We start from the raw sequence: 26,293 nt of genomic DNA on the forward strand, positions 1-26,293 counted from the left end.
CCCCCCCCCCCCCCCCCCCCCCCCGCCCCCAACCCCAGGTCCTGGAACGAAGCCTTTTCCATTCTCTTCCTGGGGCTCCCTCCTTCCCCCCTCCCTTCCCCGGCCGGGCTTCCCGTCCCGGTACCCAAAACCTCTCTGGGCACAAGTGGTACCAAGAAGAAACGAGGAGACGATGACATGGCCAAGGGCAAGCCCCTCCCCCGCGCGTGGGCCCTGCGTGCCCCTCCCAGCGGCCCCAGCAGGACAAGCCGGCCTCAGGCCAGGGGGGAGGTTTGCAGCTTAATTGAGCGGCTCGTTATGCAAGCCAGTTTCTCAAACTGATCATCACGGCTAATAATTATATAGTGCTTGTGAGCCTGCAGAGAAACTCTCGCGTGCATTATCTGATTTAATCCTCACGACGCGCCTCTGGGGGGGGGGGTGTCCTGCGATCCCCAGTTCACCAATGAAGAAACACGCCGAAGGAGAGAGGGTGGCTCCCCTGGACACAGGTCACCGACCTGCAGGTGGGCGGTGGGGGCCCAGTCACCCCTCCGAGGCTCCTTCCCCTTCCCAACCTCCTGTTTCTTCTCAATCTGATGAGGAGCACACAGGGCCACACACACGTCCCCTCTCTTTAAATAGATACCTGCCTCCCCTCCCCCCCTCCTAGATTAGGATCTTAATAATAGGTATTTCAGTGCTAGAATCAGAGGGCTGTGATCGTAACTGTTCAAATAGGAGTCAGATTTCAAAACAATAGACGTCTTAGGCCCACAGTCTCCGGCGGTCAGCCGAGCCTGGGAATATTAGCGATTGTGGGAACAGATCTCCCCCTCCGGTGCCCGCCCCAGCCCCCTCTTCCACACGCGGCACGTGTCACCATCGGGCACTTGTGAAGCCCACAGGGCTGGACGGTGCCTTTGCTGCAAGTCCAAGGAAGACACGCTCACATGCACAAGAAATGCCCTTAGCACAAGCCTAAGGGATCCCGACCAGGCAGATCCCCCAGGTCAGAGAGCAGAAAGGACCCCACTTCTTCAATGAACCCTCAGATGCCAAGGCAGCCGTGTCACCGCCATCAAAACCCAGCAATGACCAGCACAGTGATCTTCTGGGAATATCGGTGACCCCCCCCCACCAAGAGCTGGGCCACAGAGCAGGGTACCGGAGGCCCCAGGCGGGCTGGCTCTAATATGTTCCTCTAAAAGCAAACAATTAAAAACAAACCTTCAGGCCCAAAGGCGTAGGAAACTCGAATGAACCAGAGTTCTAAAAAGCCTGACAACAGTGATGTTCTCCAGCAGCCAATGTGGCCCTAATTTTCCTGCCCTGCGTCTCTTTCTCTCTCCTCGGGTGACGCCCCTGCTCCCGTGGTCCAGCAACTGAACTTACTGTTTGAACTGGCAAATTACACAACAATAAAAAGGATGATTATTCAAATGGGTGTAACCTTCTCCGCACAGCCTGGCAGATGCCGGAGACATTTATGCAAAGCGGAGGGAAGCGAATGCCCTCCAGGGTGGGGAGACAAAGCTGTGAGCCACAGTCAGCCGGGGAGGGCCAGTCTCCCGCTCAGACCTAAGAGACCGGGGGAAGAGACCAGGGAACATTCGGCCTGCCCCTTTCTCCTCCCCCTGCCGGGATGACTAGGGCCTCGCTCGGTTGCAGAAATACCCCCATGTTGTCCAAACTCCAACGAAGATTTTTTTTCTTTTTCAACATTTCTTCCAGGGGTTAAGCGGCCGACTTGGGCTCAGGTCACGATCTCACGGTCCGTGAGTTCGAGCCCCGCGTCGGGCTCTGTGCTGACCGCTCGGAGCCTGGAGCCTGTTTCGGATTCTGCGTCTCCCTCTCTCTCTGCCCCTCCCCTGCTCATGCTCTGTCTCTGTCTCAAAAATAAATAAACGTTAAAAAAAAATTAAATACATGAATAAACATTAAAAAAACTAAAAATAAAAATGTCTTTCAAACTTACATATAAGTAACTCATCACCCTTGGTGTCTAGCCTTATGCATCAGAAAATGCTCAACCGGGACTTAGGTATTTTGACCTCACGGGTATAACCGTTGACTTAAAAGACAAAAAAACCAACTCGTCTCCAGGAAGGCCTCTCTTCTGGTTCTGGTACCGCTCCTAACTGGCATGACTCCCTGGCGGCATCCCTGACACGTTGGGCCTCAGCTTCCGATCTGTAAAGTTAGTATGACCAGGAGGCTGCCAGGCTCGGGGTATTCCGACAAAGGGTGACCCTCCTGGGGCACAAGCCAAGAACCTGTTCTGCTACATTTACTTTAGCTTTTCCTTGAAGAAGCGGGAGCCTAGCCTCTGAGAATTCGGAACGCAAAAGCAAGAACAGAACAAGCTTCACGAAACAGAAGAATCGAGGTTTCTAGAAAGGTTATGCCCCCCACGCCTACAACAAAATAAAATAAAATAAAATAAACCAAACCACCTCCCTCCTCATACCTGCACAGTCCCAAACCTGTCTAGGACCTAAGGATGTCCCCTTCAAAAGGCAAGTCGGGGTTCCTGGGTGGTGCCATCGGTTAAGCGTCCGACTTCGCCTCAGGTCACGATCTCACGGTCCGGGTCCGTGAGTTCGAGCCCCGCATGGGGCTCTGTGCTGACAGCTCAGAGCCCGGAGCCTGCTTCGGATTCTGTGTCTCCCCCTCTCTCTGCCCCTCCCCCCAGCTCACGCCCGGTCTCTCTCTGTCAAAAATAAATAAAATAAACGTTAAAAAAAAAAGGTGAGGCAAGTAGAATGCCACCTGATAAACCCACACGTACCAGCAGCTCCGCGCAAAGACAGGGGGATCTGCAGAGATTAGGGGGCGAGGCGACACGAACAGACGGTGAGGGGCACAGGGGATTTTTAGGGCAGGGGAAACTGTCTGCCCAAGCCCATGGGATGTACGCACCGAGAATGAACCCTACCGAAAACTGGAACTTGGGAGACTACGACGTGTGCAGGCAGGTTCATCAGCTGTAAGAAATGTCCCTCTCAGGTGGACGATGTGGATGGTGGGGGATGGTCCCGTGTGTGTGTGTGTGTGTGTGTGTGTGTGTGTGTGTGTGTGGGGGGGGGGGGGGGGGGAGAAGTGTCTAAGGGAAATCTCGGCACCTTCCCCACCTTCCCCTCAATTTTGCCACGAACCCGAAACTGGTCTCAAAAAATGAAATTTACTTGAAGCCGCAACACGAACCCCAAAGGACCCTGAGGATCTCATCGGGCTTCAGCTTCTTTTCTGTGAGCGGTGGTTTCCTCCTTGGGGAATTCATGGGGTCTCACGCCCTCCCACCCCTAAGCCTAGGCCACCACCCTATGGGGACTTGTCGCCTTCTAGCCACAGTCCAGTCCGTCTACACTCACTCTCCCTCTGAGCTGAGGGCTCTTCCTGGGACGCAGGGAGCCCAGCTGCGTGGCCCGGTCCACTCTGGCCCCTCCACCACCACCCCCTTGCCCCAACCACCCAGGATAAAAAGAAAAACCGAGATTCTTAAGACATACGAGACAAGGTCCGAGAAACATGTCAAGCTTTCTGCCTTGAAAATATATGCAACCCCCCCACCCCACACACACACAGTCTTTATTTTATGGAAGGACACCTGGATCACTAGGAATGGGACTGCTCTGTCCCCTCATCTTGCAGAGTTGGGGCTGTCCAAGCCCCTCTACTCCCCAGGGGAGGAAGGGAAGGAGCCAGAGCCATCAGCTGGGGGCTTTACTTCAGGCTCAGTGCTAGCTAAATGCCTCAGTATCCCCACTGCGGGGAGGCCAACTTGACAGGACAGGAAGGGGGGGGGGGCGGCAAGCTCAAAGCTGGAAGACAAGTCGCTGGCAGGTTGCGGGGAGGGGGTGTCTCCCCCAGGTTTCTTGGGCACTTGGTACCTTAGGCCACATTAAAGCATTTTCAGAGGGAAGGGAAAGAGGAGGTCCCTGGGTCATTACGGTCCTGGTCGCTGGACTTTGGTAACAAGTGTGGGCTAATCTCGTACCTTCTTCTGGGGGCCTCTCTTACCAACCCTAATTATCTGGCACCCCCTAAAAAAACTACCCCCGCCCCCCCCCGTGTCTTTCCATCTCGTCACCTTGTAAGTTATAGCGCACCTCCAGGGTCAAACACACACAAGCTGCAGCCTATCAGCCTCCCCTTTCCTCTCCTACAGAAAGCCCAGGCACCCGTGGACAGGGAAGAAACTTCTAGAAACCCTGACTGTGGACAACGCTGGAGAGACCTTAACTCCCAACAGTGGGTCTTAACTCTGGGTAAGTTTCTTCTTTAAAGCCGCTTTCTAACCGCCCCCCCCCAAAACCCCGAGGGAGGCCAGAGGAAGGGTGGGCGGGAGATGCGTATCAGCTCTGGCCCCTCCTTATCTGGAACCTTCTTCCTTTCCTAGGGAGCCTCAAAGCCCACCCGTTCAAAGAGCCACATCTCCATAAATAATTATCTCCATTTGGGGGAGATGTTTGCATATCAAAGAACTCCTTTGGGAGGGTTTTAAAAATAATTTAAAATGAAATTGTAAATAGTCTGCTGTTCTCGGGGTCTCCCGGGTCCCCAAGCCGGATCGCTAGGGCTGCCGGAAGTGATGTCATGACTCATTACAAAGTTTACTGGGGCCTTTTCCCCCTTCCTTTTATTTTTATAATTTTTTTTTTAAGGTAATGGGTAGAAAAGAAGAAAAGTAACAAAAGGCTGGACTCCCCCAGGCCTCCTCCTCCTGCAACCCTCCCCTCTCCTTTCTCCACCCCCAACCCCAACCCCCACTGCAAGGATTTGGCCTCCATTGTCCTAGAATTTCAATACTGCTCAGAAAATGAAAAGCCCCTGAATGCCATAAGGGGGTGGGGCGCAAAAGAGCATCTCGGTCCTTTGGGTCAACTCAAGATGCCTTTCTTTTTGGCAGAATCCTCTGTTATAGACGCTGCTTCACAAAGGCCTGAGTTCCTGTTCCTGGAAGGGGCTGGGGGGGGGGGGGGGGTAAGTGGAGGCGGGGGAGGGAGAGAGGGTTTCAATTAGAAGCTAATAGGCTTTTGTGATGAGCTCTCTGGGGCACCGCTCCTGCGTTTATTGGACCTGACTGTGTGCCGGGACCAATCCTGTGCAACCAGAGTAACGTGTCCCATTTCCCGGAAACACACACACACACACACACACACACACACACACACACGCACACGCACTTTTTTTTTTTTATCATTAGAAAGAAAAAGAGTTTTCAGGGAAGCGGACTTTTTAAGAAAGTTAATCCAGCCCTGCTGGTGGGGCGGAGAGGGACAGGGCAGAGGACCAAGCGTGGAGGAGGGGAGGGGGGCACCTGACCCCAAGTGAGCAAAGCCCGAGGTGACGCGGTCCTGCTCCTGCTTTGCAAGGCTTCCTGGGCGGCGACGGGGCCAGGCGCCAGGCGGTGGTCTCTGATCAGCGCTGGCTTGGGGGTCTGGCACAGGCTCCTGGGGCAGGGAAGCCTCAGCACTGCGGGGGGGGGGGGGGGGGGTTAGGGGGGGGCTGCTGGTGGGGCGGACAGGGACCGCCCCCCCCACCGCCCCCGGCCCAGAAAAAGGGGCCGCACTTGCCTGGCAGCACAGGGCCCGCCTCCTCTGTGTCACAGGCTCCTGTAAATCGCTCCCTGCCTCATCCCGAGACAATCTGCCTTCCCTGTGCCCTTGGTAACTCGGTGCAAATGTTTGTAAACAGGCCCCCGCCCAAGAGCTGCAGAAAACAGCACTAGCTGTGGACACAGAGCGAAGGGCAAGCACTACCCCTTACCCGGGAAGCTGGGGGAGGGAACACACAGGGCAGGGGGGCAGGGGGAGGGGGCTTTCTAAGACTGTTAAAAAAAAAAAAAAAAAAGCAGAGGCTACAGAGCACACGAGGCTGTGCATTCTGGCTCCCGCTTTGGACAGGAAGGCACTCAAAGCTTTGGGCTCGGTTTCCCTCTATATGCAAGTTAATGGGTTCGTCTAAAAGGATGTTCTTGGGCTCTCAGAATCTGAAAAATGACGCTGATCATCTCCATCTCTCCCCACCGCACCCCTCCTCCATTTCCTGTTCAGCCAGCAGTGGTCTGACCCAAGCTGGCAGGGGTGAAGTCGAACCCGGATGGAGAGATCTGTTTCTTTGACATGCATTAACTACATCTCAGGGGCACCGGTATAGGCCAACAACACCTTGGGGTGGAATTCAGACAGAGGCCAATGTTCAACGGGCCCTGAATCTATGCACCCGCTTATTAAATAGCCTGGTGCCTGGTGGGCTGGAAAGAAAAGCAGGGTTCAGGGTCAGGCTGTGTGGCCTCCGGCAAAGTGCCTAACATCTCGGAGTTGCCTTTCCTCATCTGTAAAGGGGAAAGATTTGTCCTGCCTAGTTTACAAGAAAATAATAATAATAATAAAATTGGATGTCATTTGCAGGTGAATAAAAGCTCTTAAAGCAGCACGACCCTACCCAAAGGTAAGGTGGAATGAACCCCACTCGTATCTCTTTATTATCTCCTCTGGCATGTGGCTGTAAATCCTAGGGGTATTTCTGCGGAAATACTGCTAAGGAAAAAGAAAATACTAAACTGGTTCTCAAATTCAAAGGCTCATGAAAAAACAAGCTATCTGAAGAAGTCTCAGCTTCCCTTAATTCTCCACTCGTGCTATAAAAGAGCTCATGATTGCACCTTCTCTCCTAGTCCCCTGGTAGGACATCAGAGACAAAGGAATATCGAGTGCCCATTCTTGGGTTGACTTCAATGAATGAGTGTGGTGATCCAAGCCACAGAAGAATGGAAAATGAGGCAGCCTTTAATACAATAGAAACACAACCTACTTGGGAAGATTCTTTCCTTTTTTTTTAAACGTGGCAGAGAATGTTTACAAGGATCAAACCAGCCACAGTTTGGGGGCGGGGGTCCATCTGAGGCTGAAGGAAAGAAATAGCCCAACTGGCTGAAACCAGACCCACCTAGTGTAGACTTGATATCATCAGTTACCTTCCTGCCTCCCGGCTGTGCGGCCAGTAGGAGTTCGGGACCAGAGAAATCCCAGTCAACTCTAGACTGAAGTCCAAGATAACAAACAGGACCCCGTTTTATGGTTATCAACTGAAAACCGTATAAAGTGAATTAGGCCAATAAAAATCCCGAGATGTAAGTTTGAAGTCAAGCTAAAGTAAAAGGAAATGACTACAAATAAACGTCCCTTATCGCAGGCTTTAAATAGCTCAAGAACGTTTTAGAGAAGAAAAGAAGTACTTTCTACCCAGAGAGAATATCCAAGGGAGAGGATAAACTTCAGAGGAAACTGCTGACAAAAGAAAAAATTGCTGGTTCTTATCTCACACTCCTGACCGTCATCAGTTGGGCTTGACCAAGTCCTTGACACTGACACACAGGGGTCTCAAGAAAATGAGTGGCACCACATTGCCGATGGAAACCCCAGAGACACTCACCAAAGTCCCCCAACTCCCCACCCCCCAACCGTTTTGGAATTCTCAGCTTAAAAAGCATGGAAGTTCACCAGGGTCCGTTTTCAGCAGAAGAAAAGTCCAACTTCCCCAATTCCCATCCGTTCTTTGTCACGGTCCGCCATTTTTTTTTTAATATAGAAAAGCAATAAATTTGGAACAGATTGTAGAGTCCAACTTGACTGTGGATTTCATGTCCAAGGAAGGACAGGAGGGATGGAACGTGTTGGGAGGCTGATGCTACGCTCCAGGGAGTGTGTGTCCCATGGTGATTTTTTACATTCAATGAGAAGTTTTTGGTGGATGAGCCTGCCTGCCTGGTGAGTCTTAACATTTCTAGCAGTTCTGTGCTTTTAGACACCGCAAGTCCCCCAAGGGAACAAAACTTTAAGCACCAAAGAGATCAAATAACTAAATGGTGAGTGAGAGAGGCTGCTAAGAGTTACAAGTCAGATTAGCCTTTTACCCTGCATCAGCCTGAGCGGAACACTAACCCTGTAACTATTTTTAAGCCTAATGACTATTTCTAAGAACAAAACGTCTGGTACAATCTTACCGCCCTCCATGTTTTGTTCGTATCTGTTCGGATTGTGAATGTTAAGGATTTTTTTTTTTTAAGTTTATTTACTTACTTTGAGAGAGAGAGAAAGTGGAGCAGGGGCAGAGAGAAGGGGAGAGAATAAGAGAATGGAAATCCCACGTAGGGTCCGTGCTGTCAGCGCAAAGCCCAACATGGGGCTCAAACCCGTGAACTCTGAAACCATGACCTGAGTCAAAGCCAGATGCTTAACCCACTGAGCCACCCAGGCGCCCCGAGGACCTTTATCTTCAAAAGACACACAAAACAGCAAAAAAAATGGATGTGCTTGATGTGCAAATAATGTGCTTGATGAACAAGTAAATGAATGAATGAACGTAAATGAGCCAGCAATGCTTGAGGCTAAATGACTGGAAGCCATTTGCAGATATCCAAAGAGAAGAGGACGCAACCTGGGATGAGAAGTTACTGTTTGGGGCCAGGTTGGAAAACGGTGATGACCTCAGAGGCGCCTGGGTGGCTCAGTTGGTTAAGCGTCTGAACTTCAGCTCAGATCCTCTCCAGGTTCACGAGTTGGAGCCCTGGTCGGGCTTCCGTGCTGACAGCTCGGAGCCTGGAGCCTGCTTCGGATTCTGTCTCTCTCTCTCTGCATCTCCCTAGCTTGTACTTTCTCTTTCTCTCTCAAGAATAAATAAACATTAAAAAAAAAAAAAAAGAAGGAAAATGGTGATGATCTCCTATCCCGACGCCCAAAGAAATGGACTGTGCATTATTTTCACTGTGGCAACAATAAGTGGGCTGTTTTCTTTTAATTTTTAAAAAATGCTTATTTATTTTTGGGAGACAGAGTATGAGTGGGGGAGGGACAGAGAGAGAGAGAGAGAGAGAAAAGGAGACACAGAATCCAAAGCAAGCTCTGGCACAGAGCCCCACTCGGGGCTCGAACTTGTGAACCGTGAGATCATGACCTGAGCCAAAGTTGGATGCTCAACAGCCTGAGCCACCCAGGCGCCCCAGAGTTTGATGAATGAAGTAGGTAAGTGGGTAAATGGACAAATGCTAGACCGAAGCTGGATTTGATCTAAGGCGGTGGGAAGCCACATCAGACGGAGCAGGGGAGTGGCACAGAGATCTATTTGGAGTGTGGCCGATGGAGCTTCCCAGCAACACATATTGCACAGATCTGGGCTCCGGGAGTCCTACTGGAGACTGATACAAGGAGACGTCAAGAGCGGCGCCCGGGTGGCTCAGTCAGTTGCGCATCTGACTCCCGATTTCAGCTCAGGTTGTGATCTCATGGTTCATGAGTTCGAGCCCCGCGTCGGGCTCTGCACTGAGCGCTGGGATCCTGCTTGGGATTCTCGGTCTCTTCCTCTCTCGCTTTCTCCCCAAAATAAATAAACATTAAAAAAAAAAAAAAATAAAAAAATTAAAAAGAACAAAAAAAAACTTCCCACATGGGGGGGGGGGCGGGGGATGTCTTCCTTCCAGTTAGCTGACTCTAGGCTTTTACTGCCTTTGAAATATTCTGCAACTCTAGGAATTCTAAATTAACAACACAGCGATGCAATATAGCTCTTGACCACAGGCATTCGGAGAAACGCTTTCTGGGGGAGGCTCTGTGGATTTCCTTCTCCACTTCCCACCGCTTGGGGAAAAAAGCCCGATTCCCACCCTCTTTCTAAAGTCACAGCAACGTTTCTTTACTCCAAGTGAATTTATGTTCTTTTGACGTCTCCTCGGAACCACAGGTAACACCTGTCTGGTTCTCTCATTAATCGTGAGTGAAATAAGGGGCGTCTGGGTGGCTCAGGCGGTTAAGCATCTGACTGGGTTTCAGCTCAGGTCAGGGTCGTTCGGGCCCTGCATCCGGCTCTGTGTGCTGACAGTGCGGAGCCCTCCTTGGGATTCTCTCCCCCCCCACCCCCAGCCCTCCCCTGCTGTACTTTTTCCTCTCTTTCTCAAAAAAAATAAAAAGAAATCACCTTAAGTATGTTTTCAATAAGGGAGAATCGCGAGATCATGACCTGAGCCCCAGTCGGACGCTCAACCGACTGAGCCACCCGGGCACCCCCAGATCATCTGCAGTTTTTAAAGCAAGGTTGGGGGGGGTGGGGGTGGCGCATGGCACTAATGGGCTCTGAATTCATGGGCATTAAGTTGTAGCTTCCCACAGAGTGATGGGGGTGGGGGGGGGGGAAGAGTCAGCAGCAAAATGTAGGTTCTCACCCAAGAAGTGTTTTAAACAAACAAGGATTTAGGTTTTTGTGTCCATATGTATGTGTGTATGTGTGTGTATATATATATGAAAACAGAAACTGAGAGAACGCAGATAACTATACCCCCAAATTTTGGCTAGAATTCTGGCCCGGAAAGGCCAATTCTGGGCAGGTGGGTCAGCCTGGGGTGGGCGGGCGGTCTCTCTGGGAGGCGAGCCAGAGGCAGGGTGCCGAGAGTGGGCCGCCACTCCCTGAGAGGCTCAGTGGTGTTCTCCATTCACGGACAAAACCAAAGAAAGGCCTTTAAGCTGCTACTTTTCCAAATGAGTCCACTTCCAAATCCCGGGGGCTGGGAACACAGGGCACTTAAGCCCCTGAGCAAACACCACCTAAAGGAGAGAACAAGAGACGTGTGGCCCTCTGCTGCCCCATTAGCACGTTTGGGAAATTAGTGTAGCTCCAACCCCTCCAAAGGGCAGTTCCCCTGCTTCCCCACCGCCCCCCACCCCCACCCCTGTGCTCGCTAAATGCGCATTGATTCATTCGTCATTTGGAGGCAGGTGCCACTACTGGGTAACAAGTTGAGACTCGGAATCATCTGAGTGTAGAAAGAAGCTCCCTAAAGCCGGGGCCCCACCCATCGCTCTCCACGAATCTGGAATCTTTAGGAGACAAATATGGTATCCGTCGGAGGAAGGCAACAGAAGGCAACAGAAATATCCCAACACAATGGTGATGACCCCTCCCCGCCCTGACCCCGACAGCAATGTCCCAGCCACCAGTCTGCTGCTTTACGGTAGGAAGTCCAACTGGGATGGCTGGTGTATTAGGTCAGTGGCCAGAGCCCAGGGGACACTCATTCTCCGTCCACGTAATATCGTCAGCATCACACTTAGGCCCCGTGAGCTTTGCTCACCACCCCGCTAAGGTTTTGCCTACAAATGGGACACACCTCCGTATTTTAGCACGGATCCCGATGATGGGCTGGCTTAATGATGGGTCTGCGCGTGGCCTTGGGAAGCCACAAAGACACTGATCACTGTAATACTCAAAGTTCAGGCAACAGAAAAATGACTGGGGGCGCCTGGGTGGCTCAGTCGGTTAAGTGTCCGACTTCGGCTCAGGTCACGATCTCATGGGTCACAAGTTCGAGCCCCGTGTCAGGCTCTCTGTGCTGACAGCTCAGAGCCTGGGGCCTGCTTTGGATTCTGGGTCTCCCCCTCTCTCTCTCTCTCTGCCCCTCCCCTGCTCGCACTTGGTCTCTTTCTCTCTCTCTCTCTCAAAAATAAATACATGTTAAAAAAAGAATGAAACAAAGAAAAACAACTGCCTCTAGTAAAGAGGCATCTTGTCAGAAGATGGTTCTCTCGTCGTTGACCATGAGGAGGTCAATTCTGAGACTGACTCTGCACTTTACTCACCAGAAAGGAATGTGTCTCCAGGATCTGGTTGCCTCTCCAACACCAACCTTCGCAGGGGCCATCTTTGAAATGGGCAGGGTGCGCCATCTTTGAAATGGGCAGACTGAGGCTGGGGGTGGTTAAACGGGGCCGCCCCAAATCAAACCCGGGGCAATGGCAGAGCCTGGCATCGAACATCAGAATGTTCAGCTCCGGATCTCACTGTCCATCCCAGTTCTCGACACTTCTAAGGGCCCCCAGGATTAAAAGGCTCCAACACAGCAGTCATCCACCTGACCCACCGACCCATCTGGTAGCACCCATCCGCTTCCTAAAAGGTTTCCAGCTTCTCGCCTTTTCTGATGATAAGAAATAAAAAGGCTTGGTTTTAAGTTAATTCGGGGAATTACATGGGGCATAAATTATAATGAAATAAACCTACTTGCATTCAATAAACGCGTGTGCGTGCGCACGCTCGCAGAGAGATTAACTTAGAAACTAGGAGCTAAACCTCTTACTGGTTCCCCGCACTCGTGCTCTTATGCTTTTTATTCGAGTTCATTTCTCAACTCAACCCTACTGAAACAAATGATCACACAAACGAAAATAATCAGATCAGCTTCTCCCAAGCATGGCCCTAATTCCTCTGTCACTGTTCCCGGTGCGCATTCGAGCCTTTAATTTCTTCGGCGGTGCCGGCTTTCTGCAGGAGGAAAGCCCTCACCCCAGATCCTAGGACCCGTGTGACAGGGCAGCGCGGCTCAAAGCAGCGGGCCCAAAAGGCTCTGCCGGTGATACGCGCCCTCCTGGCCGGAGTGAAGGAAAGGAGACTCAGGATTTTTCTTGGTGTGCTTTACAGGTGTCCTAGACAGACGCACGGACCCAAGGTTATCTCCTCGGCTCTCCTTCCCTTTGAGGGAGCCAGGCGTGAAAAGGAAAGGCAAGCTGGTTCCGAATGTCCAGAGGCCAGAAGGCACAGCTCAATCCACCTCTGGGAGCGGGGAGATCCAGGAGGCCGTGCCAGGCTGCACGAGCCTCCCAAACCCAGAAACAAACAGGCTGATAAATGAGTACTGAGAAACCGCTGAGCTGAGCCCCGCGAATCAATTCAATAGGCTGCCTCTTCTTCTAGCTCATTAACTATTTGAGATTACCATCATATGGGGAGTAGCCTCTCAGTTGGAAATTAAATTAGCCTGGCTATAAACCAGGAATGCAGACTGGAAAAGTATCTGATGAGCAACTCCTGGGGAAAAAAACAAAAAACCAAAAAAAGCAAAAACAAAAAAAACCCCACACCACCAAATGCTCTCCTCCCAAGCATCATTCCCCTCTGGCCTTCCAAGCTGGTCCCCTTCTTTGCAACGGCCCTCCTGAACGGTAAGAAAAGACGGCGACGGCAAAAGGCGCGAAAGCTACTCTTACTCTGGTTTTCGGATAAAACCGGGGTTGCTCCTGGTGGAATCCCGAGAGGGGCGGCTTGGGACTAAACGATCGGAAACGTGGCATCCAGAAAAAAACAAAACAGAGAAAGATGGCTTCAGATGAGTAAAGAAGAAAGGAAAGGGGGTGGGAAGAGGAGAGGGGGAGGGGGGAAATCGACACATACGTACCCCCCCCCACCCCCTACAACCCCCCCCCAGGGGTCGGTGCAGAGGTACAACCTCCAGTAACAAGGGCGGCAGGCACTAATTGCACACCCAGAACAGGTGTGTGCCTGCCAAGCCACCTCTTAATTACCAGGTTTGGCATTTGGGCACCAGCCGCCCGGCCCTGCTCAGCTTCTAAGAATGCTGGAGCCGAGAGTCCACGGAGCTGTTCTGTTGTAGGTCCGGAGAGCCAAGCGGTGGAATTTCTAATTACATGGCTTTAGGCTTTACCCTAATGAAAGGCTCCATCCAGACAAGCAAAAAAGCAACCGGCTTAGGGGACGTGGGTCCCGGAACACATCCTGTGAGCATCTCTGGCAATTGCCGGGTTTTCTGGGCGGCTTCTCTTCTGATCGCTGGCGGGAGCGATGCCCGTTGAACGCTACTCGACGGCATCTTGTAAATCCCACTTCCAAGTTGAAATACTTGAGAGAGAGAGAGAGAGAGAGAGAGAGAGAGAGAGAAGGGGGGGAAGGTGCAGGATAAACAGTGCTACCAATGGCACTTTGAAGTCATGAAGTTAAGGCTCACTCACCAAAGACATCAATCCTTCTGACGCTGTCCTACCCTAATTATTATGTTTCTCCTCTGCCCATCCTTCCCCACATCCACACCTTTTCACGTAGACCTCCTTGCCTTTCCACCTGTATTCCTTCTGCCAAGAAGACCCCTTTCCCCGCATGGTCTGCACACAAACTCCTATTCACCCGTCAAAACCTTAACTAGGGTGCCCCCTCCTCTCTGAGGCCTTCCCAGTAGAGATCCTTCCCCATCCAGCACAGGTCTCCCTCTGCAATCTTTTCCTGCCTTAACCAGGCCTCTTTTTTTTTTTTTTTTAATATTTATTTTTGAGACAGAGAGAGACAGAGCATGAATTGGGGAGGGTCAGAAAGAGAGGGAGACACAGAATCGGAAACAGGCTCCAGGCTCTGAGCTGTCAGCACAGAGCCCGACGCGGGGCTGGAACTCACGGACCGCGAGATCGTGACCTGAGCCGAAGTCAGACGCTTAACCTACTGAGCCACCCAGGCGCCCCTTAACCAGGCCTCTCATTTTTGCATCCATCAAGGTCCACTGTACTTAAGCCATCTCAACCCCTGCCCGCAGCCGCACTCTGCCTGGCCAGTCTCTATGGGGTGGTCAGGGTTTTTCTAAAAAAGTAGGTCAGATCCCGGCCCTCCCATTCACAGAGCCCCCAACTGGCATCCTCATTAAGAACATAAAGAGCTTCCTCTCTGTCCTCCCTCCCCGCCCCCCCAACTTCCTTTGATCTCTTCACTGCGGTCACAATGCCTTCTCTGGGGGCAGGTTCCCACCTCCTGGACCCTCGGACACCCCTTCTCTTCATTCAGGCCTCTCCTCAACATCACCTCTTGAAAAAGACCCCCTGCCTAAAATTAAAGCAGCTCTTTCCTCCCCGCTAACCCTCCAATGCCCCGTCCTGTTTTACTTTTCCTCTGGCTCTTATCAGTGGGAGTATTCTAGTTTTATTCGTTCACCTGCTATGCCTTTACTGCCCGCCTCCCCAGGAGAATGCAAATTTCACGAGGACAGGCTCCCGCCGGGCTGATAAAACAAACACGCAACAGCATCTCAGAAATGAACACATCTTTGCAGCCCCAGAGTCTGGCACAGGGTAGATGCTCCGTAAATTAATCAGATCTACGCAGCATCGGGAACAAAAAGCAACACCAGTGGACGGTCACGTGTACCCGGAGCTAAGGGAAGCCCTCCCTAGCTCTCCGTCCCTGCCGCTGGGCTCCAGGGGACACGGTCCTCAGGGCTGTCCCTGACACTGGCTTCCTCCCGGCGGTCCCCTCAATCCGCGCCCCCGAGCACAGAGAAGCCCAAGGATTTTTGCCATGGCCACGAAACAGCACCAAATCCACGTCAGAGTGTAAGTGACAAGCAGCTGGAAGCTTCTTCATGGCACTCACGTGCTTAACGCTGAGTGGGGCCGAACGTGTAGGACCCAAAGCCCACGGCTGGGCCTGAACGGTGCAAACGCTCGGTGTTATCTTTCCCTGCAGCCGGACCTCTGCTGTCTGCTCGTGCGGGGTACGCACCTCGAGCCTGGGGGGACCTACGGACCATCCATGTGCCACAGGTGGAGGCCGAAGAGCCACAGGGCACAGGCACCAATAGGTGGTGGGCCCATGCACCCCCTCCCGCCCACAACTGACATCCCCGAAAGACACCATCTGGGTTCAGATGAGGTGGCTTCTTTGATCAAAGACCTTAAAACGCACAAAAGCTTAAGTCCTGAGGAAGCCAGCACATGTGCTCCCCGGCAAATGCTCTTTTTATAGAACAGACACAAAAAGCCACGAGCCACATTCTGTATTTGTTTCCAGCTGCGACAGGAGGAAAACACAAGGCTAAGGATAACTGTGAATGACGGAACCAGACGAGACAGAGCAAAAGAAAGGCAGAGGGAAGGAGAAAGGTGCATGGGGCAGACCCCTCATCAGGAGCCCCCTGGCTGTGCTCTCCTGAGCCCTCCCCCTGCCTCCCCACACCCCCCCCCCCCAGGGAAATGCAGCCCCTAAGCCACATGGGACGGATACCTGCAGTCACTTTTCCACGCTGACGTGGACAAGGCTCCCCCAACACTTCAATTCAGACCACGGAGCAAAGGCCCTCCGGGACAGTCATCCAAATTACCCAGGGAGGCAGTAGGGAGAGGTGGGGTCTGGAGTAAGTGACAAAGAGAGCCCCATCCCTTCTCATGAGTACCCCGGGGAGCAGATGCTTGCACGGAAAGAATTCAAGGGCAAAACTCACGTAAGCATCTGTAAATTTCTTCAGTAGGGGAGGCTCAGCTGCGCGCCCCCCTCCCCCCCAACAAATCCCTCTGGCCAGTAAGATAAAGGCTTCGCTCCCAACATAACATTCAACTTCTGAGCCATTTTCCACTCCCCATCCCGACACTCCCTCTGCCCTACCCCATCCCCTAGTGCTCAGCCCACACCTCTTTCTACCATCCAGATGCCTTGGCCATGGCTTGGCGAGGAGTCTGCCTTACTGCCCGATTTCCAGAAGGCCCCACAGAAAGAGAAGCCGGGTATTAAATATCTCGCTAAAACATACGTAACTTTATAGGAAGGGAAGCGCGATAAGAATGAAAAGCTGGTCAAGTCCGTGTCAGTGGGGGCCCCCACTCTGGTGTGAAACGGCCCGCGCCTCCAGACCACGTGAAAAGCCCCCGCCAGACATCCCCCCCCCTGTAAGCGAGAGCCCAGGGCAGAGGTGAGGGAGGCGATGCAAACAGGTGTTAGAATGTCCCCAAATACAAGGAGTCGATGGTAAGCGTATCTGCAGATAAGAAGGTCATTCTATCTAGCAAGTTTAGAGTGCTTGGAGGGGAAATCCAGATACTCCCGTAACTTAAGTTTGGTACAAACAGGTAAATTAATCCCCCTCTCCCTCTCCGTTAAAAGGTTCCACTCGCCTTCTTTCCCAGGGACACCTCATCTTCAAGTTTCCTTCGTTTCCGGTGCCGTGGGTAGTAAGACCGCTTTCAAGGGTTCCCCCTGGGCCCCAGACAACAAAAGGGAAAATGCAAGGTTGTTTTTGTTTTGTTTTTTAAAGTGATTGGCTCCCTCTGCAGCTCAAGGGCGCTGATGTTTATGTGCGGCTAGTGAACGGTTATTTCCCAGAGACCTTAGCCTTCTGTCCCGGGTGTGAGCAATCCTGCTGGTGCTCTGATACAATAAGACACACTTCGTCCTCCACCCCCGCCCCCCTGCACCAGCAAGCAGAGACGGGGCCCTCACCTTTGAAAGCAGACATAAGCTTCTTGGAGGAACGCTGAACCAGCAATTAGCCTGCTCAGGGCACACCAGCCGGGCGAAGCCTTCTAAAGAAGCTTGCAGCGAGACCCGACTTGAAATCCTCATGAGCAAGTCGGTTTCCCCTGGCCTCAGCCTCAGCAACTTTCCGCCCGGGCTGGCTCCCCTGATTTACTGCGACCCACCCCCCCCCCACCCCTTCTCTTTCTTTACTTTTTCTGCACTATCACCCTGGGGAGGAGGAGGGGGGCGGTTAAAGGGATGATGACACCTCAGGTTGTTTTTTTGTGACGTTTTATTTTTCAGAGAGAATGAGAGAAGGCAGGCAGGAGAGGGGCAGAGAGAGAGGGAGACACAGAACCCGAAGCAGGCTCCAGACTCCGAGCTGTCAGCACAGAGCCTGACACGGAGCCCAAACTCACGGACTGTGACATCATGACCTGAGCCGAAGTCAGACGCCCAACCGACTGAGCCACCCAGGCGCCCCAAAGGGGCACTTTTTTAAAGGTGGACAGAGAGCGCACAGGGTCCGGGGTCAAATTCTTCAAAGTGTAAGAAACCCTGGGGACCTGGTCTGCTAACGTACCCCAAAGTGGCATCAGGACAAGCACCGCTTCGTGGAGTAACAGGTGATACTGAATGAAAAGAGAATCCTGTACATGGTGGGGGTGGGGGCGGGGAATGCCAGCTCCAAGAAAAGAAAACAGATTTTTGTTTTGTCCTGTCTGGGCTTTTTTTGGTTTGGTTTTGTGTTTTGTTTTGGGCCGTAGTGCTTCTCAGGACCTTTAACGCCCGAACACGGAACCATTTCTTCCGCGTTATCACCTATTCATCTTTCCAGAACTTTCTGTTCTTTGAAGGAACTGGAAACAGTACTTCTCAGAGTGTGGCTGGCAGGCCACCTGCTAACCGTCCTCAAGAAGATAAATGTTAACACCGGACAGTCGGCATTTAAAGCTATCATTAAGTGGGGCGTCTGGGTGGCTCAGGTGGTTAAGCGTCTGACTTCAGCTCAGCTCATGATCTCGCGGATGGTGGGTTCAAGCCCCGCGTCGGGCTCTATGCTGACAGCTCAGAGCCTGGAGCCCACTTCAGGTCCTGCTCAGCGAACTCACTGAGGGGTATAGACCAGCGTGCGTGTTGCACAGGGCACGAGATGTGTACTAGTCACGAGAAGTAGGACCACACATCCCCAGTGAACTGGGGAAATACGGGCTCACCTCCGTTGTACACGTGGGGATGCTGACACCAAAGACACAGAGCGACTTCCCGAAGGTCACAAAGTCTGTGGGAAAAGGGTGACCCCCCCCAAGACATCTTTTAAATAGAAGCGGGTCATGAGAACAAATTTGACGATGAGGATTCTGATTTCAAATGGCCCCAGCGAGCCTCGGAGCTCCGTGCAACCTCTCCCAGGATTTTTACAGAGGCGCCCGACAAAAACCAAGTCCAACGAGAAATGGCTAACCCCCAAATCTAACGAGACCGTCCACGACAAACAACGAGAAATAGTTGTTCTGAAATAGTGCGTACCTGAAAAACGAGGCGAAGGGGTGGGGGAAGGGGGACAGTGTGCAGCCAGCACTCTGGCACCGACCTGACCCAGGACCAGGCAGGTAACAGACGAGCGAAGCCGGCCCAGTGGGAGACAGTAAGGAGCAGTGAGGACTGTGTCAAACGGGAAAAGAACATGCCCCCATTCACAGGTGCGGCTGCCTTCCGGTTCCAGCCAGCAGTTGGTCCGGCCCTTTGTAAAAGAATCAGAAAGCCCAGATTTGCTTGCGAAACTTCGGAGCCTGTCAATATCAGCGATGAATTTACAGGTTTTCCAAACGTTGCAAGTATTCGCTCCAGGATTTCATGTATATTAAGTTCCACAATGTGTGATGGTGGAACGTAGGAGGGTTGGTATGTCCTTGGGACAGGGACAGCGACTGGAAGGGGGCACAAGGGTGACTTTGGGGGGGGGTGAGTTCTTAAGCCCCTATTACCTTGGGATGTGGACTTTGTGAACATTCATCAGGCTGCACATTCTTGCTTTGCACACCTTCTTGTAGGTACATGAAATAAGAATTCGACTTGGGGCGCCTGGGTGGCGCAGTCGGTTAAGCGTCCGACGTCAGCCAGGTCACGATCTCGCGGTCCGTGAGTTCGAGCCCCGCGTCGGGCTCTGGGCTGATGGCTCAGAGCCTGGAGCCTGTTTCCGATTCTGTGTCTCCCTCTCTCTCTGCCCCTCCCCTGTTCACGCTCTGTCTCTCTCTGTCCCAAAAAATAAATAAATGTTGAAAAAAAAAAATTAAAACAAAAATAAAAAAAAAAAAAAAAAGAATTCGACTTAAAAAAAAGCCAGGCCTCTAGATAAAATAATGCGATGTCTTGGATTTTCTTCAAAGCACGCAGAAAAGAGAGAACGCAACACTTCTTAGCAATGAAGAAGGGAAGTCTTGGAAAAGGAGAAAGGCGATACTGAATGAAAAGACACTGAATGAAAAGAAAATAAAGAGAAACTAAAGCCACGTTGAAAAGATTTTAAGTGCGCGGTGTTCCTACAGAGACCACGGTCTCTCTGTGGTTTCTGCCCGTGTAGGAGTTCTCTGAACGGGTGCTTGAAGGAAGACGATGCTATCCCGAAGTTCCTTTGTACACAACGGGTCTTGACATGGGTAAGCGGTGGTGACCTGAACGGCCAGCAAGCTGCACAGTAAGAGCCAAGTTCTTGGACAAGGGCATAAACTCAGCATGGGCCAGGTCTGCGCTACGGTTAAGACCTTCTCCTGCACAGCGGCTGGGGACAGTACAAAGCAAGAGGTCTCCGCTGGTAGGAACAACGGTGGTTAGGGTGTCAGAGAACGCAGAAGGAAAGCCAACAAGGCATAGGGAGCAAGCGGCAGAGTTTCAGTGATCCTGAGAACCAAGAATTGGGGTACGGTGGTGGTGGCGGGCAGGCTCAAAGAGCAGGTGAAAGAGAACAGGTTGGTAAGTGAAGAAATGGAGGGAGGTTGCGGTCAGAAAAGGGGGATCAAATACACAGATCTTAGCACTAGAGTAGGGGTTGCAGGGGTGATGTGAAAGTGACTGTGACATAGGTATCATGAAAACTGCCATCTATCAAATGCCCGTGTCATTCCAACAGAGCTGAGGCTGAGGAGCGGGTGCGGGCAGAAGGAAAAGTAGGCACGGGGACAGAAAAAGAGAGGGAAACTATAACCCTGGGGATATTTTAATGTGAAAACGTCTGTGTGTCTTTGTGGGGGTGGGGAGGAGGAAAACAAGAGAAGAGATGGCTTGAAGCGGTCCCCCGGAACACCAGGTGGAATTTCCGCCACGTACAGGAGCTCCGAGACGGGGTGTTCGAAGGGCCATCTGGGAGGGCTTTGGGTTCGAGAGGCTGACCACCTGCAGATCCAGCTGTAGGACCTCAGGCAACCAATCTCTGAGAGTTTCCCTTTCCTCCTCCACCATGTGGGGGGGAATCACACAGAAGCATCACTCCCTGCACACAGCAGGCCCTCACTCACTAACAATGAGCCATCCCCCCCCCCCCCCACTGTATCACATAGTAATGGACACTCCCTCTCCTTCCCGTCTGCTTAGCGGTCTTTGGAAAGCTCCTGGAAAGTAAACTGTACAAAATCACATTTCAATTTTCACCGTTTCATCGAACGCTTCGTGTTCTCCTCAAAAGGGTTTTCGGAATTACCAGTGATTTCGCAGGACTAGCGACTTTAGTTTGGTTTTAACGTTTATTCTTTTTTTTTTTTTTTTTTTTTTTTTGAGAGAGACAGAGTGCGAGCAGGGGAGGGACAGAGAAGAGAGGGAGGCGCAGAATCCGAAGCAGGCTCCAGGCTCTGAGCTGTCAGCACAGAACCCGATGCGGGGCTCCAACTCACGAAGCGTGAGATCGTGCCCTGAACCGAAGTCAGACGTTTAATTGACTGAGCCACCCAAGCGCCCCCGGACAAACGATTTTTTAAATCAGTGCTTAAGTTGCTTTGCGGCGTCTTTGAACCTGTAGATTTTTTTAGTTCCCCGGTTCAAACAGGCCCCTCAAGAACGAGTTCACGTCTCTCGTATTTCCATTGGCTGCCACGGATAGCACTTGAGAAAAGCGAGTGCTCCAACAGGGCATTTTTAGGGCAGTCGTATTATTCTGTAGGATATTAAAACGATGGGTACATGTCATTATACGTTTGTCAAAAGCTGTAACAGGACATGAAGAGCAATGTTGTAAACTCTGTAAGTCCTAACATAAGCTAAGGACTTTGGATGATAATGATGTGTCATGCAAGGTCATCAATGGTAACAAATGTACCATTCTGGTGATGCATGGGGACTGTGAGGGGGGCTGTGCATTTGTGAGGACAGGGCGTACCTGGGAACTCTGGTCTTTTCACTCCATTTTGCCGTGATCCTAAAAATGCTTTTGAAAGATAAAGTCTGCATGTTTTTTAAAAAGCAAGCGCTCCGGGCACCTGGGTGGCTCAGTTGGTTGAGAGTCCCTCCAGCTTCGGCTCAGGCCATGATCTCACGGTTCGTGAGTTCGAGCCCCACGTTGGGCTTGCTGCTGTCCGCACGGAGCGTGCTTCAGATCCTCTGGCCCCCTCTCCCTGCCTGTCCCCTGCTTGTGCTCTCTCAAAAATAAATACACATTTTTTTTTAAGGTAAATGCTCAATAAATCCTTGTTAAATGAGTGGGGATAAAATAGGTCAGCATGATTTAGGAGAATGTATTCTTCACTGACTGCAGAAAAAGGCTCAAAATGGTCACCACCTTTGACTGCCTCCATTTGAGTGTTTCAAGTCAGTGACAAAGTAGCCATCGGCTCTCCTCCCCTATTCTCTGTGCTCACCCCTCCCCCCCACACCCACTCACCCACTTGGGGCTTCTGTAAAAGCTCTAGGCTGGGAACAGGATGTTTACTTCTTTGTGTATCTGTGTTAACTGGCAGCACTAGCATATGCTAAGTGTCTGGAGATTTCTGGAACAATCAGCCTGGAGGGCACCAGGGACCCTAGGAACAGCACATCAAGAGGAATGGCTGGGCTGAGCCAGGTCTGGAAACAAGCAAGTTGGCGGGGGAGGGAGAGGCCTTCAGCTGGGGGGGAAGGAACTGGGAGTGATCTGGGGGTATAAGACTGTTCTCTTAATTGTCTGCTTAGTGTGTCTTCTCCCCTGGGGAGACCACTTTAATGGACCCGAGATCCAAATCCTGCGTTTCTTCAACATCTCCTGCAGCAAAGAGCATTGTCTTAGGCCAACGCCCCGTTCTTTTAATACAGATCATCTCCTGCATCTCTGCAAAAGATCCGCCCTCCAAAATAGGGTCTGCTCCAAATGCACCACAGTGGTCCCAGTGCATGGTGTAAATCCATCGTGACAGGAGGCGTTTTAAGGTGGTCCTTCGAACCTTCCGCTGCACTAAACAAGGGTAACCTTGTGAATGTCCGTATGCAGGCTGGGGGCTGGGGGCAGAAGGGCGCTCCGGGGTTGCACACGCGGAGCCATTCCAACCCCCTGCGGGTAGGGGGCAGCTGCTGGACTCAGGGCACTGTCGGGGGGGGGGGGGGGGCGCTGAGCCACCTGGTCTCCGTCCAGCAGAGACTCAGGAATCAGAAGGGGCTTGGGTTATTTGCTTTTTCCTTAGCCTCCTCTCCTCCCCACCCGGGGCCTTTTCCACCTTTTCTCTTCATCCTGCCCTTTAACCGGCCCCATTCAGGAAAAACAAAGCTAGTTTGGGGTGCCCACGGGACCTGCTGACTCGCATTCCAGGCACCCATTACAGAAGTGAGTGAACCCAGGAGAACACAGTTCCTCCCCCAGAGAGAAAGAGAACACACGTGCTGCTTGAAAACGGACTCTGCTGATTCACTTCCTTCCGAGCTATCTCATCCCCTTCTCCTTAAAAAGGCAGTTTCCTCGCCCATCTCAAGAACTCATTCATTCTGCCCGCGCCCCGACAAGCCAGTGATTCAGCGAGGCCGAGGCCGATCTGCACCCCCAGCTCTACCCGACGGAGGCATATACTTCGAGAACACACACCTCCCCTCCAGAAGGCAAGGGAAATTGTGCCGGAGGGTTCCGAGCACACAGAGGGCGGGGAAAGAAAGGAAGCGAGCAAACGGACCCGCCTGGGCGCCGGGCTGGGAGGACGACCAGGGCTCAGGACCCGCTTAGCCCCACCCGAGGGATGGCTGGCAGCGGGGAAATCCCGCCCGCCCCGGCTCTGCCCGCCCACTCTGGGCGGGGCTGCCTCGCAGGCGGAGCGCCATTGGCCTCCTGGAAACCGTTCGGACCAATCAGCGCGCGGCCGCGGCCCGCCGGCACCCTCCCCGCCACCCGCCACCGCGAGCGCGGGCTGCTCCGCCCGGCTCGACCCAACAGGTGAGGCTGCAGCGGGGCTCTCCGGCTGGTCACGTGGATGCAGCGGGCGACCCGCGGGGGCGGAGGGGCCGCCCCCGCCACGCCCCCGACAAGGGAAGCTCCGCCATCTGTCTCCGGGGCTCAGCGATCCTGGACCAGATGCAGTGATCCCACGCGACACAGGGACCGTGCTGACGGATCCCAGCCGCGGAGCCATTTTCTGTGCCACCTTCCAAGACGCCGGGTCTAGGCGAGCGCTCGGCTAGCTCCCCGATGGTGGTAGACACGTGGCCGCGCCGGGGGTCTTTGTGGGGCCATGCCGGACACTTCTGTCATCAGATCTTCCCTCCTGCCCCTCCGCCATTCAGTCGAGGGTGTGCGTGAGAAATCTGCCGCTTCTCACTTCTCTTTCCCATATATGTGTATTTCTTTCACTCTCCATTTGTTGCCCCCAAGCTTCACGTTGCCCAGAACAATCTAACAGCACTGTATGAGTTTCTGAGCAAGTGTAACCCCGTGCACTGAGTGCGACAGAGATTTGGGGGGGGGGGGGGGGGGGGAGAACAGGGGGGTCTCAATCCTCCGCCCCCAAGCTGCTTGAAGAACACATGGAATCATTCACACTCTTGTCCAAAGTGTTTAAAAATACTGATCCCCTGCAAGACGGGAGTCCAGCCTGGGCTTAAATAACAACCAAACCTGATGCTACACCAGAGTCTTCTTTTAACACATTTGCTGCATTTAGGAGAAAAATATTTTACCCCAAGAGCTTATCTGCTCCGTAACAAACATACCAAGTTAAAGTCCCAGTGAATATATGTATGTACATACATACTTTTATTACAATGCAAGTAGAAAATCCCAGTGGCCCTCTGTAGTGCCTCTCTAACCGGATCCACAGTCCTACCAGTTTCTAAAAGCAACTCTCTCTGGGGGGCGAACACACTGTTCAGTACAGCTTTGTCATTTAAACATGTTACACCCATGATGCAATGAGGTAAAATTTTTTGAGTGACCCAGGAATGTAAGCTATTTTTAACGTTTCAAGCCACAAAAGTGTGCGTTTAAAGAATTTAAGATATAGATATAAGGGAAATCAGCAACTCCTCTCTATCTGCAAAGAAAATGAATGGGTTTTATTAGCATTAACAGTATTTTGACACATAGCCTCTTGGCTGCAATGAAAAATATTTATCATGTTATTCAAGCTGGTAATTGCTTCTCCCTTCTCAACTTTTCCCCATATCTAAATTCAGAAAATATATATAAAATATATAAATATAAAAATATATATATATATATATATATATATATATATATATATACACCGATAATACTAACACCAGTTTTATTGGGTGTTAGTTTTATTTTGGCATACTTTGAGAGCAATCGGAGATTTCTAACAAGGTAATCTTTTAAATATTAGAAAAAGCTTCATGCTCTACTTACAAGTAGCTTTCAAAGATACCAGTATCTCATTTCTTCTCCGTCATGGTAAATGTTTTCATTTGAGGTAGGCACCATATTGTATCCATTACCCTTGAAAATATGCCACATACTTCGGGAATTCATTTTGCTGGGATTCCTGACTGTCCCAGCAGCCTAGCGCCGAAATTTCCCTTACTGTCTGAAATCACCCACTGTTAAATGAGAGAGGTAGCGCCCTATTTGGAAACTAACTCTATTCACAGCAAAAGAAATGCTCATTATGCGCTGCCTTTCGAGTAGACATTTTGCATCTCTGTCAATCAAGTGAATTTCCATGTTCATAGAGTGAGGACACAAAGTATTGAAAAACTACTGACACAGAAAGCAGTCTTGCAAGCGATCTTGGTCACTTCTGAAGCTCTAAATAAATGCCACTTCCTGGATTCAGAACACTAGTGGGCTGGGTTTTTTTTTTTTTTTTCTTTCCTTTTGAAATTCCTGGAGCACTTTTAATTCTAAGTAATGTTAGTGATTAAAAAGGGTCAACTTGGGACGCCTGGGTGGCTCAGTGGGTTAAGTGTCCAGCTTCGGCCCAGGTCATGATCTCAGTCTGTGAGTTCGAGCCCCGCCTCGGGCTCTGTGCTGACAGCTCAGAGCCTGGAGCCTGCTTCGGATTCTGTGTCTCCCTCTCTCTCTCTGTCCCTCCCCGGTTCACACTCTGTCTCTCTCTCAAACATAAATAAAAATCTTTAAAAAAAAATTTACTTAAGGGTCAACTTATGTAATCAGAAAACCTTATATCCTACAACACACGTTTTAAACAAAAAGGTAAAACCAGCATATGCATTTGGAATGAGGTTGTGGGACACATTGACTTTTTTTTAATCTCAAAAAGTTTTGCTTCAAACAAAAAAATAAAACCCCCAAACTAGAAAAACAGCTGTGACAGATCACTTCAAAAATCTCAAACAATACAACTTTAGCTGGGGACATGTCTTTATAAATATTAGTCTCTATTAAATGCTAAGTTTTTAATACTCCTGGCTCTGTTAAAAAGGCAAAATCTAGTTTACTCCACACTTAATTCCTAATTATGGTATCTTATTTCGGTAAATATTTTTTAATATTTTAATTTAATTTTTAAAAAAAATTTTTAGGCTAATTTTTTTGAAAGGCCTGTTCAATAATGCCCTATCACTTGAAAGAGAAGTGTAATTCCTACATTTCAGCATTTTTTTAATCTAAAACAAATAGGTTGCTATTAAATATTGACTATTTTATTAACTCAGAGCATCTGGGGAAACACTTATGATTAGGTTAATTTATGTTATATTTTCCCCTCAACTTGTAAAAGATTAATCAACCATTTTATGGTCTAATTTAGGTGCCTAATTAAAAACAGAGTTCAACACATGCTGCACTGTCTTGCTAATAAATCTTGACAGCTCTGTAACGTGATGGTTTGTATTTCAA

The 26,293-nt window shown here is 51.0% G+C and overlaps 1 protein-coding gene and 1 long non-coding RNA gene across 2 annotated transcripts in view; one reads left to right on the forward strand and one right to left on the reverse strand.

The window, feature by feature from the left end:
• The window catches only part of LOC121015872 (uncharacterized), a 16,630-nt gene extending 8,109 nt beyond the window's left edge, over nt 1-8,521 (forward strand). The window contains exons 3-4 of the long non-coding RNA XR_005784008.1: nt 1,082-1,085; nt 8,507-8,521. This is a non-coding gene — a long non-coding RNA (uncharacterized LOC121015872). The remainder of the gene's footprint in view (nt 1-1,081; nt 1,086-8,506) is intronic.
• The window catches only part of HS3ST3B1 (heparan sulfate-glucosamine 3-sulfotransferase 3B1), a 36,239-nt gene that overhangs the window by 4,153 nt on the left and 5,793 nt on the right, over nt 1-26,293 (reverse strand). The gene's annotated exons all lie outside the window — the stretch shown is intronic.

Source organism: Herpailurus yagouaroundi, unplaced genomic scaffold, assembly GCF_014898765.1.
Source record: "Herpailurus yagouaroundi ecotype Mexico unplaced genomic scaffold, PumYag 208, whole genome shotgun sequence".
In the NCBI taxonomy this organism is placed as follows: domain Eukaryota; kingdom Metazoa; phylum Chordata; class Mammalia; order Carnivora; family Felidae; genus Herpailurus; species Herpailurus yagouaroundi.